General features: G+C 39.1%; 1 protein-coding gene across 3 annotated transcripts in view; it reads left to right on the forward strand.

Annotated features, from left to right (window-relative positions):
• The first annotated feature begins 680 nt into the window (after nucleotides 1-680).
• The window catches only part of TAFA2 (TAFA chemokine like family member 2), a 461,660-nt gene continuing 441,612 nt past the window's right edge, over nucleotides 681-20,728 (forward strand). For 2 of the 3 annotated variants that reach the window (XR_004301323.1, XR_004301324.1), the window contains exon 1: nucleotides 681-2,230. The gene's annotated coding sequence lies outside the window, so the exon portion shown is untranslated. The remainder of the gene's footprint in view (nucleotides 2,231-20,728) is intronic. The other variant, XM_032420363.1, reaches the window with a different exon arrangement.

Here is a 20,728-nt window from a genome sequence, read left to right on the forward strand (position 1 = left end):
GTTTGTCAAAGGTTTCAGTGAATTGAAGCTATAAAAGCACAGAACTTTAGAGCTGGAAGGAATTTAGTCACCTTGGAAATTATCAGTTAGTTGATTAAGAGGTATAAATATTGGCTCCAAAACAAGATCTTTGAGATATCCCTAGTTTGTAAGGGACTTGTAAGATCTTGTAGATCAGCATCCTATTTTTTTGCTTCAGATTTTCTTTTCTTTTTCTAAATCTCTTATTATTACTTATGCTTTTTAAAATACTGTTCTAATCATTAGATTAAGGTTTTGCTCATGACCAAACTTGGTCAAAGTGAGCCTAAGCAGACCCTTCATTGAGTTCGTATGCATACTGCTTAAACCAACACCCAATTTGACCAAACCTGTAAGGACATGACCTTCCAGGGTCTTGCTATTAAATTTCTGTAAATATCACAGGTTCCTTTAGCAAGGACTCTGCTTACATGGGGCAGCACTGCAAATCCTCTCTCTAAATCCATTAGAGGTTGGAATTTGTAAAAATGCAAAATTCTCTGAAACCAGATACCCGTTTCTTTTTCTTTGTGGAGAAATTGGGAGTCCTACTTACCTCCAGTCAAGCTCTCTAACCCGGTTCTCCCTCTAGAGGGAGACATAGTCCAGCTTTTATACCGATTGCCGCCCTCCCATCTTTTACTGTCTCTTTTTCTGCAGGACCGCAGTTTGCTATAAGCAGCAGCCGCGGCTGCTAACAGAACAGGCTGTTGGGAGAGACGGAGGGAGGCGACGTAACCGGGTTCTGCTATCCCATTTTACCGCTTAACTCACCCTGGAGTGTCGGGACCTATTCTCTCCCTGCGTGCTCCTTGCACTATACAAGGAGGCCCTCACTCCGTACTCCCCGGACAGCCAGGCTGCTTGGAATAAGGGGTCTGGGCGGCACGGGGGAGTCTGCCCTTTACGGTGACTTCCTAAAAGACACCACCGGTGTCTTTTGACCACTGGTGTCTTTTGACAGTACAGTGCCTGGGGTGAGAGGCGGAGAGGAGGTTTGGATTGCTAAACCGCTTACTTTTTTCTTTTTCCCTCTTCTGGTCATCTGGATTTGTTTCCTGGGCCCCCTCCTCTGCCCCTTTCTCTCTTTTCCTCCCGCCTTAGCGAAGTGACCCAGGTAACACCTCGCTTGTGTTCGATGTTGGAACTCGCACCTTCTCGGCGGTGACGGTGGCAGCGTGCTGGGGACAGGGGACAGCGGCGGATTTCCCTTCCTTCCAGCCCACGATGTCTAGGGGGGAAGCGGTTGGGCTGCGTGGGGCTCTGCCCGCAGCACTTCGAGGCGGGATTGAGGGGCTGCAGCTGGCCAGGAGTTGCTGCTAAGTGGACTGGGCGCAAAGTCTCCGAGAGGGCACCAGCTGGGACCTAGCTGCTAAAAGCGGGAACAAGGGGTACCTGATCCGAGGAAGCTGGCGTCTTGAGGGCTGAGGACGGCCGAGCGCAGAGCCTCCCCTCCTTGCTGCCCCTAACCTCCCCTGCAGCTCCTCCACGGTGGAGACTTGGGACCTGCGAGAGCCAGGGAACAGGAGACGTACGTGGCAGAGACTGCTTTCCTGAAGGTGAATCGTTCCGTCCAATTGCCTTTCCCCAGAGAGCCAAAGGGAGGGCGGGAGAGAGGGACGGTGGATGTGTGAGGGTGTGTGAATGTGAGAGGGAGCGACGACGTGAGGCGAGAGGAAAAGTCTTTACTCGGCGTTAAAAGCAAACAAATCAGAGATGGAATAAGATAATTGCTGCAAGACCGCCTCGATCCTCCAGTCCGGGGAGCCGAGCGCACCCCACGCCTCCGACGAGGACAGCGGGCGACCGCGGGCGCTGGCAAGGGCTGCGGGACTTTGGCTTTGCCTCAGTAAACAAATCTTTTGATTACTTTGACACCGTGGAATAAAGAGCGGGGGGGAAAAGCGACGAGGCTCACGCACTCCACCTTGCACCCGCTTTCAGGGGACCCCAGTTTAGATGTCAAGCGATTCCTGAACCCTCTTTGCTATCGGAGGAGGAAACACGCGCGCGCACACACGCACGCTCAGGGCCACACTCACACGCCCTCCACGAGCACACACCACCAGACTTGGGTTCCCTATGCCCCAGAACGGTGACGGCGGATTGGCATCTTGGAAGCGATGCAAGAGCGATAAGGCTGGCGCGGGCCCGCGGAAGCTGCAGGAGCATCGCTAGGTGTTGCCGCCACCAGGAAGCCGGGCTGCAGGTAGGTGCGAGCCGCGTCTCCGGCCCCCCGCCGGCGCTGGGGACCCGGAGGCAGCTGGAGGACCTGGGGCGCGGAAGCCCTCCCCTCCCCCGGGGTCGGTGGCCGTAGGGGGCCCGCCCCGGGAAGGCGCCAGGTGAGAGCAGTGCTGGCTGGGCGCCCGGCTTCTCGCTCGCGGGCGGTCAGGGTAGGGGCGGGGGTAGAGGGACGCCGAGAGAGGATCGGAGCACGCGAAGGAGGCTCCGGGAGCGGTGCCCTCCCTCCCTGCCCCATTTCTCCTAACACAGCGAGCGACCCGGCCGAGGATTGCAGTGGGTTTTAATTCCATTCCTCAACCGAACCAATCCCGCTTGGTAACCATTTTGACTCCTAATAAGGAGTTGGGGGTCGCGTTCAAGAGAGGATCAATGGGATGTGTCGGGTCGCCTTTCTGAAATCCCTACTTTCTGTCCACTTCTGATTAGTTAATTCTCGGGCCTGTCTGCAGAGGGTGGGCGTTTCAGTGAGGCTATTTATTTCCCCACCTCTAACTATTTTCATAAAAAATCAGCTTGGTAAGTTCCAGAGCCTCACCTATTTAAAGATTTACTTAGATTTGGGAACGGACACTTCATGACTGAATGAAATAAAGCTTTAGTAAAGGATTCTACAGGAGAGCTTGAGGAAAGGGATCATTTTACGAACAACGTTCAGGAAAAGAACAGCTTCGAGAAACGAATGCTGTTTTTTTTCCTCTTTCTTTCCTGATAGATGCCTCCCAAATCTTGTTAATGGTACCCGGTTTTTCTGCCCCGCTGCTTTGCTCTCCCTTCCCCCTTCAATTCCAAAAGGCCAGGTTCCTACCAAGAGGTGTTTTCTTTAGGCTACTGATCTGCACTTGTCAGTGGGGAACGTGTTATTTCCAGAAAGTGCCTTTGCAAAGGAAAGTTTGATATTCGTCGCCCTATTTCTCCCAGAACTGCAGACTGAGCTATCTAGTCTCTACTTGAAAAGGACGAACTGTGGGAGCTTGCTGAGCCCTCGGGTAGAAGCGACGCTTTCCTATTCAGTATTCCACTTCCTGACCAAGTGTTAAACAAGCGTTTGGAATCAAATGTATACTTACTATAATGGCTAGTTAGCCTCTCTTTCCTGTGTGCTGGCTGACTTTGGCTTGTGGCAAGAAGACCAAAAAGAACATCTTCGTTTTGTTAGTGTTAAATCCCTTCTTGAATTTTGCAAAAATCATTTTTGAAAAAACAAAAACCCTATATACAATCTTTACTCTGAAAAGTGCCCCCAAAGCAGTTAACTGTAGAAGGGTCCTTCACTCAGGACAGGATGAATTTCAATGACTATTGACTGGATGATAATTATCTGGTTCCTGTCTTCCCAACTAGATTGTTTGAGACATCAATAATCAGGCTGTTATCAATTAACACTTTAAAACTGCTCTATTAGGCAATGTAAGTTAAGACAAATGAGTAATTTAAGATTTCTATGTAAAGGTGCTAAATGGCAATAACTAGCAAAGGAGATTAGAAACACTTCTAAAGCCCTTAAAAAACAGAGCATGAAGATTATTTGTATTTATTCCAGGCTTTCCATGTTTGCACGTGTATTCTCAGACTGGTGAATCTTTTACAATTTCAGATTTGCTACCTAACATCCTTAAAAAGGATCAGATGCATTTTTCTTTACCTCCTTCATCTGTTCTGGATCACATCCTGAGTCAGTTGTTTGCATGTTGACCTTTTTTAGAGTCCTAATTTTAAAAGCCATCAGTAGCCATTGAAAGGCCATCAGTAACCACACTGGAGCTTAATTTTATTTTCTTAATTTTTGGTGAAAAAAACTGGATTACATTATTTAGAGATATGATACTATGAGAGAAGTGTCACTACCAACTGAATGCTGAGGCACAGTGACTCTTCAGAGGAAGAACACAGTTTTAGTGTGTTGTTTTATTTAAATCAGACATTTTTTGAGGCTAAAATCTTGATTCTTTTCTTGCCCTTTAATAGATTGTGTAGTTGAGGCTACTTGAACTTACGTATTTATACATACTGCTATATGTATGTATAAGAAGAAGAATCAAAAACCTTGACCTTAAAGCAAACACCTATAATGCTACAAGTTGTACCAAAGGGGGAATCTAAGGTTTCTAGGTAGGTGTGATTTTTGAATCTGAAAAATTTAGTTATTTTAACAATGATAAATTGGAAAATGAAGATTCATTGAAATGCCCATGGATCTGTGACAAAAAAGATACATAGTGCTTAGAGAATGCATTATAGTATTTACTAACCACCAAGTTATAAAATGTGATGACACAGCTGTAAAAAGGTCTGTTTTTAGACATGGCCACTTTTCCTTTTTAAAATTATAAAGTGATGAAACTTAGGAGGTGATAAAAGATTTTATGGAAATTATTTTGTATATTATTAAAAAGTTTTGGTGGTCCTGGATCTAATCTCTTTAGTATTGCATTTTAATGATGATCCTTTGACAAGGTGTTTTTGAGTATTGAAATGTTAGATGTGCATTTTAGGGTTGATTTATCATAATTGCCAGTATGGATTAGTCTATACATGTAGGATAAGATGTGTCTTTCCAGCATTTTCCAGGCATTATCATGGGCCGTAGTAAAAGGTATTGTCAGATTCTGCCGAAGTTCCGCTGTGGCGGCAAACTGATGACCATTTGCCTGTCTGATGTATGTCCCAAAGTTGGAATGTTCCGAAGTGTCATCAGCGACTTCCAATAGATTTGAGAAGAGGAAACAACCAGAGTGCAAACAGTTCAGGGCCCCCACTTTTACTTCTCCAGTATTTTATTAAGGATACCTCATTAAGTTGTATTATTCTGCAGCTGTTTTTTTCCTTGAAGATTCAAGTAAAAATAAAGAACTTGACTGTGCAATGCAGTTTTGTTTCCTTGGTGAAAAACCCTAAGACGAAGTAAAATAAGCATCTAACCTAGTCCCCTTTGATCTGTACCTGACATTTGTGAATGCAATTCATCAACCTGTCATTAATAAGGCTCCATCAAAAGAAAGAGAAGACATGCGTTAATACAGGTTGTTGCTAGATATGAAGGCAAAACTAGCTAAATCAACTTCATATCTGGTCTACATACTTGCACAGTTTTTGACGTGATTTATCTTGCTTACAATCCATTGATTTCTTTAATGCTATGTAATATGGTACCTTTGCCATTTTGTTCCAAAACTCTTTGGTTAACTTTATTTTAAACTACTTGAAGCATATTGAATTATACCACTGGAAGAACAGGAATAATTTCATAAGGGAGTTACCCTAAGTCCTTTTAGAGAAAAGTTTTACTTTAGATTTGGAGCATAGTCTGAAACAGGGAAGATGGAAAGGTAGGCCCAGCAAACAGAATTAAAAGTCAGTTTTTATTTTTTAGTTGTCATTGACCACTACTTTATTTGGTCATTTTTAGAACGCCTGATTCTATTCATTTGGCGTAGTGATTCAAGTGTCCTTGTCAATGAACTATAACAATTCTTTTAACAGAAATTTAACAGGTATGGTTGGACCTGTTGGAATGTGAGAAAAGTAATATTTAAATCTAAATTTCTGTATTATCTACCTAATCTTTATCTCTCTGTCTATATATCCATATGCATATGTATGGATGCATCTAATGGCACCCATGTAAAATACTGGTTTTGTGTTAAAGAAGGAAGAACGACTTTCAAAAAGTCTACATTTTTCACTTTTTTATGTGATTTGACCTACAGTGCAATTGTATCTATGGTTTAACAAGGTCATTTATGATTGAGTTTACTGTTTAAACCACTGTTGCATGTAGTATATTTTTCTCTTTAGTTTTTCTTTGGGAGATATTTTTATTTGTTAGGTTGCAAATGCAAAAAAAATCAACTTTATCCTTTATGTAGAGGTGCTTGGGATGTGTTTATTGACCCTATGACTGGGAATCAACACATTTAAAACACTGAATATATTTGTATGCCATCTTTATTAAATATGCGCCTCCACAGTTAAAACAAACCATGCATTACATTAGAGCATACTACTCCGGTTTACAAATGGTATCTATAAATTTCCCAGAAACATCTTGATATATTCCAAATTTGTTAGATTTCCAAAACCCACCCACTTCCAATGTGTATACCACATGTATATGTTGGATTTCATCCCGTGCTGTGATGATAGGCAAGCTAGTCACTGGAATCAGTGAAATTCTCACCTATTTAGGCAATTGATTGATATTGTCATTGGAAAATAGAAGACTTTCAGTTACTTTTTGATTCAGATGAAAACAATATATAAGCTATAAGGAGAATATTCTGTTTTGTTCACAGTGATCCATATGGGGTATGATATATAACTAAGGAATCAGAGAATATATGCTTATATTAGATGAAGTCCTTTTAATCACTTCAATTTCCTAAATTATTCCATAGGAGCTGTAATTGTTTTATGATTTTCCTTGAATGACCGGTTAGCAAAGGTACGTCTCCCTTTCCTTTAGCCATAGCACAAACATACTCATTTAATTCAATTTATATTTATGTTGCTTTACACAGTAAATTTTTGAAATTCTTCAGAGTGGTTGGTTAATGTGATAATGTTGCATTCTTAGCAATTATGGTGCTGGGCTGAATTTAGTACTTTGACAAAATGGGGACAAGCAGACAAGTCTCCTTTGCTCTTTTATCTCCATGTGTTATGTAAAACTAACTCTTTACATAAAGCCTGGAGAGTGCACAGTAGCTTTTAATGAATGCAGGGTTAGTTTCATTAAATATTTTTGTTTCTTTTCTTTTTCTTTCTTCTTTTTTTTTTTTTGCTATGAAGCAGTCCCTTATAATTGCATGCATGTGAATGGGCAACTGTGTTGACCTTTAAAGGTCATGCAAAAATTTTAAAGCTTTCAATTTACAGAGTTAATTGCCTATGGCCTCCTGTTGCTGCATATGGAGCTTTCTGCTGAGTTTAATAATACAGCATAACACTTTGGTTTTCTGTGGTGGATTATGCAGCTTCTATAAGGAAATTTATGAAAGTATCAGTAGTAGGCACTATGACAGAAGATTTTTGGAAAAGTGTATTTGTGCTTTGCTATTAAAGTTTTCAAGTCTGAATGGCCTGGGCTATGAGGAGACAGACAGATTCTTTCTGGTACAAAACACTGATCCCTCAGAATTATTACCCATATGTAAAAAACTGGTTGTATTTGATTTTTGGATCAGTTTTTCTCTTTAACATTCTTCTTTGAGATTCCAGTGAGAATTGTATTTAAATATTGCAGGAACTAAATATGCATGCTCTCATAAGAAAAAGACTAGGTGAGGAAAAGCAGGCGGGGTTATTTGTCCCAGTCTTTTTCCTGTCTTCATATTCTTTATCGTTATGGAGTAAGCATAAGCAGGCAACTGAGAAAAGGTTATGTGGTCATAGGAAACTTAATAACAAAAGTTCAACCTAGTAATAGAACACAGAGACTTTTGTTAGAATATATTCTTCCACAGGGCAGGCCTTCTGCAGCTCTAAAATTTGGTCTACTTGAACAATGGACCTTTATATACTGATGGAGTGAATTTGTGACTACTCAGGTGAATCAAGAATTCAGAAACCGCCAATTCAGACCATATGAGGAAAACAACCTGTACACTTATATTTCTTATTTGTATTAGTTTATGGGCAGTTCCAAATGTATTTCAGGTGGGAGAAACTGGTTAATGTGGCCATTTCCTTCTTAGGGTAGTTCTGCCTTGTTTTAGATGTATGGTGAATAGCACACTGACGTTTGTTGGTGCTGATGAGTGCACTAAATTCCTTCTTAAAATGGCCATCAGACATGAGTAACAGTGACCTGGTCCTGCTTTTATTTGTATTTTCTACAGAAAGTTGAGTTGAATTGCATGAAACAGCTCTAACTTTAGTTCTTCTCTTTTATGGTATATAATGAGAACGGAGGTAGATGATCCACCTTTCAGTCAGGCGATCCAAAGGCCAACAGGAGAGTGAAAGGGCGTTGTAATCTCGTACTCCATAAAACGGGCAGCTTTAAGTTCAAGGAAAATTTCTAACTTTTTTTTTTTTTTTTTTAAGCTTTAGCTCTTGAAACGTTCTATCACAGTAGTTTCCTGCTAAGATACATGTATTTAGCTTTCTTGCAAACTCCTTTTAGATTGACTGTTGGTATGTTTATAAATATACCGGAATTGGGTCAAAATTTAGGCTTTGCTATTGGAAGATACATTTGCTCAGCATATCATTTGTTGAGTGGTTAAAATTCATTGGCTTGCATTTTGGTTAGCGGATAAATTTTGGAAATGACTATTACAAAACCAGCGTGGGGCAGTGGTGAGAGCCCTGGAGATGCTTCTGTAGCTCTACAAAATAGTTAATAATAAATAACCTGTAACCACAAGAACATCACTTCATTTCTCTGTGACTCAGTTTCTCAGCAATGTATTTTTTCAGTCAAGTTTTCAAGACAATTAAAAATGTAATTTTCTTCCCCCATGTCCAGAACTACCAAGCATCATGGCAGGGGAGATCTAATAGTACTGCAGGACGTACCTTTTAGTTAGGAAGTCAGACATCTAGCACCTAGTTCCTGGCATACCGGGAATTATTCCATAAATGCTCTTCAGTAAGTGGTCTGTGAGAGTTGTTCAGCTTTATCAGATTGAGATGATGGGGCACTTGGGTAGCTTAGTCAGGTAAGCATCTGCCTTCAGCTCAGGTCATGATCCCGGGGTTCTGGGATCGAGCCCCGTGTCGGGTAAGCAAGGAGCCTGCTTCTCTCTCTCCCCCTGCTTGTAGTTTCTCTCAAATAAATAAATAAAATCTTAAAAATTGGGATATTGATGATTATGGTGATGACCAAAGACTCTGGATGTGGGTACATAGAATTGAATAAGATGAAATCTCATAATTCAGTATAGCCATTTTGCCTAGTTTTACATGATGCTCTTTTGCTGCAAAGCAAGATGTGATAGGCCATGAGTCTTAGGCTTGTTAGGATTTCATGTCTTCTCTCTGCTGCCAGTTTTCATAGTCACCGAAATAAAAAGTTTTTTTTTTTTTTTAATGAACCCAAATAAAGGCTAGCAAATGAATAATCTTCATATACTTGTTGGTAATTAAAGGCATGCCTTCAAAATCTGTGTATGAATTTTTGAGAATTTATAATTCTGGGAAAGTTCATTTATTCAATAAGTATTGAGCATGCTCTAGGTGCTTGGGGGTATGTCAGTAAACAAAAAAGACAAAGGTACTTGCCCTCATAGAATTTACCATTACAGTATATTCAAGTTTTGAAATGAATCTGGAGGAATGATTCAACAATATATTTTGCTGTGTCTGCTCTTGCTATTAATTCTCGTTTGTAACTGTGAAATACCGTTCTGAAAAGAAATAGTTAAAATCACTAAAATGTCAGAATCGGAATGAGTTGTGTAGAAAAATATCATGGTATTTATTTAAGGTGAGGTACTATGTAATTTGATGGATTGATTCCATCCGGCTCACAAGGTCTTTGATCAAGCTGAGGATGGTATAAACCGTAGTTCCTTTTCCTGAATTACACACATGAAAGAATAAATGCAGGTAGATTGAGTGACTTAAGATCGATCAAGGGGTTGAAAATTCAAAATTCAAAAACCTAGAGGGGTCAGGCTGGGAATGTGAATTAGTGAAGCAGACAAAATGGAAGATAACAAATGGCAACGGACACGCAGCCTCAGCTACAGTGTTGGGGAGACTGTAGAGAGTGGTGGAGGTTCTGGTCAGCATCTAAGTGGGACAGCTGAGCCTTGGCTTCATTTGTTGTCATGCTGGGATGTGGGTCTGGTGTTGCCAGATTTTCTGATTTGTAGAAGAGGATTCGATGTATAGATATTTTTTAAATGTGAAAGTTCCAGATTTATAAATGAATTCAAATTTGAAATACTGTGTGGGCTAACAGGTGTATCTGCAGGCCATATGCAGGTGAAGGGGCATGAAGGTGTCACTGTTGACAGATGGATGTGTGAGGACAGCTAGTTAGGGAGATAAGTGTGTGCCTGCCCTTCTGTCATTTCTACCCATGATTCTCCAACCCTACTTGCATTTGGAGCCAGGGTGTTTCCCAGTTAAGGGCTCAACTGGAGGAGCTGAATGATAATGAGTGGTTCATTCTCACCTCTGCATTTAGTTTGTTTTCTTCTTATTCACTCAGTGTACAGTTGATGCTGAGCTCATCTTGAAGTTGGTGGTGTCTTGGAGGGCCTAAGGGATGTGCTGGGAATGCAGAAGTTTAAATTGATGCCAAGTATGTGGAATAGGCTCTATAGTTCTGTAATGCCTTATTCCTTTAGGTGAGTGCTTGTTAAACTTGTACTGCACACAAATCATCTGGGAGAAATTTGCTAAAATGCAGGTTCTGGGGTGGGGCCCAAGATTCTGCCTTTCTAACAAGCTCCTAGGTTAAGCTATTGCTGTTGGCTCATTGGCTACAGTTTGAATTTCAAGGTTTTAGAGAGCTCCTTCACCACTGAATTTTATTCCATGCATATAGCAAGGTGGGAGGCCTCCCACTCTTACTCTTTGACAGGTTTCTCCCTGTAGTAAGCAGCCTAAACCTGGCCACTGACTCAAAACACTTGCCTCAAAGTCTTTCTAATCTGATCGTGGAATTTATAAGTGTTTGCTTCATTTACTAGTCTTCTATTTAGAGAAAATATTTTACCCCAAAGAATAGATCAGAAGTTGTCTGTTTTTCACATACTAATGCAAGTTTGGCTTACTTTCTATAGTTTAAAGAAGTAAATATATTTCTTAACTGTAGCATTATATTATACATGGATGTATTCTAGCGTACAATGTCAATTTTAGCCCTCCAAATAACTTTTGGACTTTCAACAGCAATAACTTCCTCTTAGGGCTTAAATGTCAAAAGTTTGGCCACAGTGTCTAGATTTTTGTTCTACTTGAGTAGTTTTTATGAATGGGTAAGAGAATGGACTTTAAAGTGTTGGTTTTGTGTATTTATTGGGTTACCACTTTTAAGTGAATCTTTTTTGTTTTTGCTCTGCTGATCCTAAATACCTTTCCAAAAGTGGTCTCTTTAGGATTGAAGACATAGTAACTTATTATTTAGGGAGTTTGACTTTAGATACTATTTTTTTTTTCCCGAACCAGCATTATTAATGCCAGAAAGTGTCCTAGCTCAGGTGTGTGACTCTGTTCTACTGAGGTCTGACCTGGTCATGTCACAAGTTCAGTTGCCTGGGCAGAATATTTGGTTGTCCGTTTTTTTTTTTCCCCCTTCAAGATTTATTTATTTGTTTATTTAGAGAGCACATGAGTTGGGGGGGAGGGGCTGAGGAAGAGAAATCCTCAAGCCGACTCCCCACTGAGCAGGGAGCCTGATGCCAGGACCCTGAGATCATGACCTGGGTGGAAATCAAAAGTTGGCCACATAACCAACTGAGCCACCCAGGTGCCCCTTTGTTGTCAGTTATAACAATGCCCTGGAAATTCTCAAGTTTTCTTCTGCTGGTATATTAATTATAAACGGATTAGATTTAGACATGTCAGTCTGAGGGAGAGAAGCAATTTGTTTTCTTGCAAGTTGTATGATAAATATAATTTGCAGTAGTAATGCTATTATTTCATACTCAATTTCTCTTAAGTGCTTAGAAGTTTCTATTATATAGAATATCTTTGCTTATAGCTGAGTCATGATATGAATTTTACTGAGTTTGTTAGACTGTGAGCTCTGTGAGGCAGAACCATGTGTATCATGTTTCTGTTGATTCCCAGAGCTTAGCGTAATCTCTAGCACACAGTAGGTACCTAATTAACATTCAGTGGGAAGACGATTAATAGTTCATGTTGATAGAATGTCTTTTTGTATGTTTCTTCAATGTGTGAGGAAGTATTCTGTGAAGAATTGTCATTTATTCTAATTGAGTGAGTGTGTGAGTGAGAGAGATTGGCCATTTATTTTGACCTACACTTTCTATCTCTAACCTGAAAGGTATTTTAGTACTAAAAAAATACATACATTTTAGGCAAATCATAAAGGACAAAAACATGTCGACAGATATTCCTATTCTTTCCACAATTTATTGTAACCTGGAGGTTTAGAGGCTACGTATGCTTGTGATTCTACTGTTGTATAAATTAAATAATATTTGTCAATGTCAAATTTAAGTGTTAATCACATATGGAGTATATTTTGATTGCTCTTGTCAGTGACTTGACTCTTCACTTATTAGGGAATTTAAAGCCATTTATTCTTATCTACATAACTACCATTTTCATAATTTATCATGAACCAGATTTGCTTTTTTCACCTTCAGGAACACTATTGACTATGGTACCATTGTTCTTGGCTTCAATGATACTGAAAATTATTGGTATTCTAATTTTAAATACTATTTAGTATGGATAGTATACATTCAAGTATTTATTGATTTTTATTTTAATCCTCCTGTGTTAAGTAAAGCTTTCAAATGCTTGCTGCCATGGAAGATTTCACAAAATTAAAGCTCTTTCACTATATTTAATTATTAAGGAAACCTATGTGTATTATAAAACCAAAAAAGCCAACTCATTAGATTATTAAAAACTTTAATTTGAATTTTTTGCATTGCCTTTATTTTAAAAGATTGCACTAAATTGTATGTATTAACATATACATATATACACACATAAATTATATACTTAAGTTTCTCAGAGCCCTTGAATATGATGTCTTTACTCTTTCAAGTATTTTTGGAACTCTTCAATGAGTCAAAAGACAGGCTTTAAATCGAATGGATCTGTTTTTTCCCTGTATTGTCCCGAAACACTCATACTTGTGTAATAATGTGCAACCTCTAAGGTAATGGAGCAACGGTTCCTGTGGAACTTACTGAAAAAGAGATCTATTCCTTATCCCTGCCTCAATCCCAAATATGAGATTAATGAAAAACTTAGGTACTGTATAGTACTGAAAGATTTTCAAAATCAATAAGTAGAATTAAAATCAAGCTTGTTGGCGAATTTTACCTTGGAGCAAAGTCCACGTTAAACAATTGACCTTTGCACCTTGAGGGTTTGAACTGTGTGGGTCCACTTACATGTGTGGGTTTTTTTTTTTTTTTTTATAAATACTGTAAATGCTTTCCTTATGATTTTCTTAACATTTTTTCCTTATGATTTTCTTAACATTTTTTCTTTAGCTTACTTAATTGTAGGAATATAGTATATAATACATATAACATAGGAAATACGTGCGAGTTGACTGTTGATGTTACCAGTAAGACTTTTGGTCAATAGCAATTAAATTTTGGGGGTAGCCAAAAGTTATACACAGATTTTCAGCTGTGCTGGTGGTTGGCACCCCTAACTCCCATGTTGTTCAAGGCCAGGCGTACTTCTAGGAAGAGTAGGTGAGCTATGGTTTTCCTTGTATCTTTCCTTTTTTTTTTTTTTATTATGTTATGTTAATCACTATACATTACATCATTAGTTTTTGATGTAGTGTTCCATGATTCATTATTTGCGTATAACACCCAGTGCTCCATGCAGAACGTGCCCTCTTTAATACCCATCACCAGGCTAACCTATCTTCCCACCCCCTCCCCTCTAGAACCCTCAGTTTGTTTTTCAGAGTCCATCGTCTCTCATGGTTCATCTCCCCCTCTAATTTCCCCCCAGCTTATTACATTCAACTTTGAGGTGGACTTAAGAGCTCATGGTTAATGTTTCACTTTATATTGCGAAATCTGCTTCCAGTTCACTAGGTAGATGGTATGGCAGACTGGAGTGAAATGGAAGAAGCAGACTGAATAACTGGCAGTCAGAGATCTAGAAGGTGGCAGGGTTAGCATTTTGTGAGACATGAAGGGGAAGAGGAATTAGGTAGGGGGGCCAGATGGAGTGAAAGGGAGAAAATAGTGGTCAGAAGGGAAGCTTGTTCTAGTTAGCCTTGTTATACAAATAAAAGGAAATCCTTGACTTTTGAGAGAGGTAAGAGGTTAGACAAAGAATGAATAAATCCATTTTAATTCTTGGGGAACAAAGAGGTAGAATGGCAATGAACTGAAGTAAGACTATAGGGGAGAGAAAAATGCATAGTGCCAAACCAGATTTTCCCTTCAGTCTTGCAAAAACTCTATCAGGAATATGAAATTTCTGCCAAGGCTTTTTACCAAATTAAAAGTCCGAAAGAATGGGTCTAGTTCTAACTCTGCCACCAGATAGTTGTCAACTCTAAAAAAAAAAATTGTTGAATATTTTTGTCATCATCCTTCTATGCTTCTATTCTGTCACAAGAATATATCTTGGATGCTGTCCTATCTGCTGCTTCACTACACTGGAATTCTTGAAGTCAAGAAATGTGTCTTATTCTTCACCTTGTACTACCCAAGCCTAACCTAGGATATACTCAGGCATTTAATAAGTGTTTTATTAATTGATATTTAATTTTTTATTATAAAATTCTAAATTATTTTCATCTTTCATTTCTATAATAATAAAGTTCCAGAGGCATAAATGATTACATTTGCATAGTTAATGCTGTATTGCTTATAAAACTCTTTCAGGCATGTGGTTTCATTTGATTTTGTAAAATGGCTGTGAGTTAGGGATGAGTGCTATCCTCCATTGTAGGTGAGAAAACTGATAGTGGTAAAAATCATACAGCTAGTGGGTGCCAAGAGTCTGATTTGAATTCCAGGCTTAGCTGTTGGGAGAAAGTTTTCCATGGGTCTCTCAAGACACTAACTGCCCATAATACATTTTTAAGGATGTTTAGAAAGTGAATAGCCTTGGAAGATAATGTCTCCTTCTGAATCACCAGGCAGATTTGCTCACTGTCCAGCATAATAAAAATGATGTTTCCCTCCAGAAAAAGGGCAGATCTCTTTGTAGTCCATTATAAAATATTTGGGTCCTTAAGTTCAGGGTTCCACAAATCAATGCATTTGCAACATCCACATGGGCTGCTTTGCATCCCATCTGTGGAACTTGGGGGCAAAGGAAACCAATTTAAATGTGATGTTCATGCTGCTTGCTGTGCAGTGAGAAATTGTCTTCTCTCTGACCCAGGAACTTTAGGTCTTTTGCCAGCATCCATAAAATATGGTGGGCTAACTTGTAAGCTTGCAAGTAGGGTAAAAATCTCAGCCCCTTCACAGTTCTTGACAGTATATCTTTCTGTCACATCAGAGGAAATCGTCTTCTTTGCCTAGTTTCTGTCTACTTTCACAGCTATTCTAAGTAAACCTGTAACAAAAATGAGAGACCTGTTCTGCTGTCAGGATTTTAGTATTCCCTCATGGGGGTCCCTCTTGAGGCCCATCCTCCTCTGGTATTTAGATTCTTTAGTGGCAGTATAGAAGATAGTTTCCATGGAAGGTAGAGGATAGGAAGCCAGGCAAAGCAACTAGAGAGCTAGTTCAGTGATGATGGTGAGAATTGGCAAGAGCTTGAAGAAAAGAGTTGGAAGAAGGGAGAAAAAGAAGGTACAATTTAGAGGTAGAGGATAGCATCATCTGGTCTTAAAGGCTGAATATGTGGGACAGGGAGAGAAGAGAGTTAAGAATAGGTCCTAGTTAGGTGACTGACGCTGTTTATACAGTGAGATCCCAAAGCCTACTGTAGTCTATCTAGATGAAGATGATTGGTTTAGTTTTAAGCATTTTGAGTTTGAGGCATCCTTGGGATACCCAAAAGAAAATCTCAGTAAGTACGGGTAGATTCGGGTCTGGTGTTCAGGGTAGAATTATGGTTTAGAGATAGAGGTTTGGGAGGCCCCAGCACACATGTAGCTGTTGAAACCTTCTAACCAGATGAGATCTCCAGGAAGAGTGTTTAAAAATCACCAAGGACAGAGCCCTGGAGAACTGTATGGGTGTAGAAGAATCTCAGCTCTTCTTCATGTCCGCAGGGAGAGTCACCTTTCTTTCTATTATTTTCTCTCTGGGTCTTGCCCCGCCTGCAGCAGCTGGGCCTCATGAACCATGGAGCCCACCTTTCCTGCAGTGACCTGCTGCCTAGGGAAGAGAGAAGGCAGTGGAGGAGAATGGGGAGCATGCCCAGAGTTACCTGTTTACATGTTGCCTCTGCTACCCCCTCAATATCACTGTATACCAAGGCTGGGTCCCTGCACAGCTGTCATGGACAAGAACACTGTGAGGGGACAGAGACTTCTCTCCTGTGGTCTTTACTCTGTGGAGATCTAGAGACATTTTTAACATTTAAAACCTGAGCATTTATAATGTGCCAGCCACTGTGCTAAACACTTTACATGAATTATCTCATTTAATTCACACAGAAATTCCAGAGGCAAGAGCTAATTTTATCCCTATTTTATAAATAAGTGGCTTGTCCATGGCCACACAACTTGTAAGAAGCAGAGACGAGTCCTGAGTTACACATCCTGCCTTCAGAGCTGAGTTTTTAACTGTACACTACGCATCTCAGTCATACTTATGTTGGAAAATGACACTCATTCTGCTTAACACAGTGCTGGTTGGCGAATTGCCTTGGTTCATTTATTTATATCTAGACATTCTAAGTAGATCCTATTCTTTTAAGTTTAGAATTGTATCATTAAAGTTACACTAATACCCATAACATTCTTTGAATAGGTTTCAAATTTCCTATAAGTGGCTTTCTATGATTCTCTAATTTCATTTGATGAAGAACTTGAAGTAATGAGATACAGTACTAGCATTCAAGAAAATTTGAAAAATTCACTTATATACTCAAATATTTATTCCTTTGAATTGGAAAAAAAAAATCTCCCAAACTCCAACTTTTAAACAAATGTGAGGTAAACTGTGTCTTTTTCTGGAATTTAAATTCAGACTGAAATGTCCTAATTCATCTATCTTAGAAAAATCTCTCTTGGGCTCTGCTGTGCAAGAAACAGGTTACTTGGGGGTAGGGTGGGACTAGCCTATGCAGAGGCCCTGGGTGCACAACTCAGCTGTATCTGTAGAACATCAGTATAAGGCTAATTAGATGCTAAATGCTTGGTGAGTATTGAACAATGCAGTCTTCTAATTTTCGGATTAATGAGAAAGCCTCATGAAAACATTAATTATATTGGAAGAATTCAGACAATTCCATTTTGAGTAAAACAAAATATATCTGTAAATGGACTTTTTTCCCTAATGATATGATAATGCAGGCGGTAGACATTCTATGGTAATATGAATAATAGGGTACTATTCTTGAAGGTTATGGGTGTTTTTAATATGGTGACAACATCAAAGGAGGAATACTGTATTACAGCAATGTTTTTTTTTTTTTTCTTTTGACTCTGTCTTTGAAGGAAAAGAATGGGAACATATTTCTTTCTTTTTAAACGAGAGGTATTATGTAATACCTGTGTGTGTGTGTGTGTGTGTGTGTGTGTGTGTATGATGTATATTTAAAAATATATATATATATGTTCTTTGTATACTTGATTCACTTTTTTGGTCTTAATTATAGCTGTTGCTTCTAGAATGGAATAGTAGTTATCACTATAGATTGTGCTTTAAATTATAAGTAGCAACAAAATTTTCTAGCTGGGGCTAAGCGAAAAGCCTTTTGTGAAAGATGAGATTTAAAATCATAACAAACAACAGTATAATTCCTCTTGAAGAGCCACTTTGTCGAAGATGACAGGGCAGTTTTATTTCAAATGACTGGGGATATGGCAAAGTGAAAATGTGGTATAAAAGGAGCTTACTGTAGATACACAATAACTTTAGAAAAGAAAAATGTGAAGTTTGAAGAAATGACATATCGGAGCAATGAGTAGGCATTTCAAATATTTTTCCTTACACATTTTATTCTAATATTTACAAGTGATTCTACTCCCCCCTCCCCTATAATCTTATAGTTTTGAACCAGGAAAAAACCTTGGAGTGTATATAATCCAAAATGTCACTTTATAAATGAGACCCCAAGATCCAAAAAAGGAGCAAGATGTGCTGAAGGACACAGAAATAGTAGCCGACCAGGTCTGAGACTTTCCTGGTTTCCTGATTTCCCAGTGGGTTATTTTCACTAAAACACGAATCTTTGTAAGATTTTCATATGATCAGCATTCTGGAAGGGAGTTGGAGAGGCACCTAGTCTATCTTACTTTCTCATACCAATTTAGAAAGCTATATGAACATTAATCCAATTAAGAAAAAAAAAACCAGGAATGCTGAAATTTCAATAATTTTAGAGTTTAAAATCTTGTTTGTCAGTGTATTCATTCATTTAATCATTGTTTATAGAGCACTTACAATGTGTCAGGCACTGTCCTATGTGCCACAGATACTTAGTATGTAAAGCAGAGCGTATCATTTCTTGGAGTTTATAATCTAGTGGGAGAGCAAGCCAATAAACAAATATGTATTTATGTATATATGCACATGTTTGCAAATTTAGGGTAAGTGTTGTATCAGAAAAATTATCTTCAAATATTCAGGAAACAGCATTGTATCAGTGGACAGACATACAAGGAGAAAGATTCTGATTCAAAATGAGAAAATTGGTAATTTAGAGCTGTCCAAAGATTAAGAGTTTTAGAAAGTGGTAAATTTCTAACACTGGGAGTGTTCATGAGAGTACAAGTGGACAGTTCCTGGAAAGCATTATTTGGGAGGCATTCAAACATTAAATGGACCCTTTATTCTTATCTTTGAACATTTTTATGAGTAAATTAAATTCTTTATCCAGTGGATTTTATTTAAGCTTCATTTTATTTGCTCTCTGACATTTGCTCTAGATGACGACTCCCTTCTTTTTCTGCTCAACTCTCCTTCCCTACAGGCTTGTTAACAGTATTTGTGGTTCTCTTCCTACTTCTACAACCATTTCTTTAGAACCTCTTTTGCTGGCTTTTCTTGCTTAGCCTTTCTATGGAGTATTGATGTTCCCCAGGACTCTGTCCATGGCATGTCTTTCTTATCACCATATTCTTATTTCCTTGTTGATCTCATCTACCCTCATCACTCAACTACTGCCTCTGTGTTGAAGATTTCCAAATCTGGGGCCCGGCAAGAGCTCTTTGGTCTGACTGTCCAGCTGTACACTCGGCCTTTCCAACTCGATGTCTCAGAGGAATCTCAAACTCCACGCGTCGCAGATTGAACTCATTTTCTACTCCCTCAAAACGCTTCTCCCTCTGTTTTTCTTTGTCGGTGAAGAATACTTCATTCTGTCCAAAGACTGAAAGTTGTTTCAGAAAGTGGTGAATTTCCAGTACTGGAGATTGTTGTGCATTCTCATCATCCACTAGGTTATCTAGATCGGAAACTCAGACCCCAGGTTTACAAGACACTGGTCTGGACCACAAGCCATGACAGGGGGTAGATAGGCAATAGTTGTCAAATAAATCAATGGCTGAAGTTCATATTTGATACCGATGCCACCATTTTACTGCTCTCAAGAGAGATTGAAACTTTTGATAAGAAAGCTTGTGGAATAACATTTTCCACATGCATTCAGCTTAGAATGTCTTAAGAGGAGAATGATGAGGAGACCCTTCAAGGTCTTTTACAGTTGGGATTTTTTTTTTTTTACCCCCATGTATATAGTGAGGACATGAGACTAATGTTTACTGAGTGCTCTACATGGACCATACTCTGAATTAAGAATCTGTGTGTGTGTGTGTGTGTGTGTGTGTGTGTGTGTGTGTGTGTGTGTATGTATGTATATATGCCTTGGTGCCTCAGAATGACCCAAGGATTAGTATCAGTACCCTCATCTTCATTTTATAGCTAAATAGTTAAGAGTCAAAGAGGTTAGGTACCCTGCTGAAGGCCACTAGGCTTAGTGGGTGATTGTACTTGAATTTGAACCCGGGTTATTTGAATTTAAAGGCAAAGGCTTGCTCTAGTTTTCATTTATTTTCTGTTTGTTTTTAACTCACTAAGGTCACTGGCATTTTAATTCTATCTTTATGGTGAAAATAATTTGCATGTTTTTCTAGCTTTGAGTATGCAACTACTATGTATTACAGCACCTACTTTGTGTTTATACTGAGCATAAATACAACACAAAGAAGCAGAAGTCAGCCCTTGCCTTGATTGCCTATAGTGTCATGAGCAAGCTGTCTGGTCCATCATGAAGGTTGTGAAAAAATATTTTAAACCACTCTGGATTCAAGATTAATTAATGCCCATAGCACTTTTTTTCCCCTGCTGGATCGTTGTAGTTACCTGATCTTGGAAACTCTTTTTGGTGTATTGATAAATATATCATTCAAGAAATGTCAAGAGAGTCTTCTATCTAGATGGAGCTATTGGAGCTCTCTTTTGGGTGTTTATGCAATTTTGATTTACATCTATCCATGCATCCACCTTATTTTAATGGAATCATTTGTTTGCCTTAGCCACTAGACCATGTGATTCTTGAGGGAAGGGATTATTCTTTTCCTATTTCTTGGCATGTCATTGTCCCTTAGTAAATGTTTATTGGAGGATGAAGGAAGAAAGAAACAAAGGGAGGAAGGAAAGCATCCTTGTTTTCTATCTTCTGGGCCTATGATTTTGTCAAG

Source organism: Phoca vitulina, unplaced genomic scaffold (genome assembly GCF_004348235.1).
Source record: "Phoca vitulina isolate PV1807 unplaced genomic scaffold, GSC_HSeal_1.0 scaffold23, whole genome shotgun sequence".
Taxonomy (NCBI): domain Eukaryota; kingdom Metazoa; phylum Chordata; class Mammalia; order Carnivora; family Phocidae; genus Phoca; species Phoca vitulina.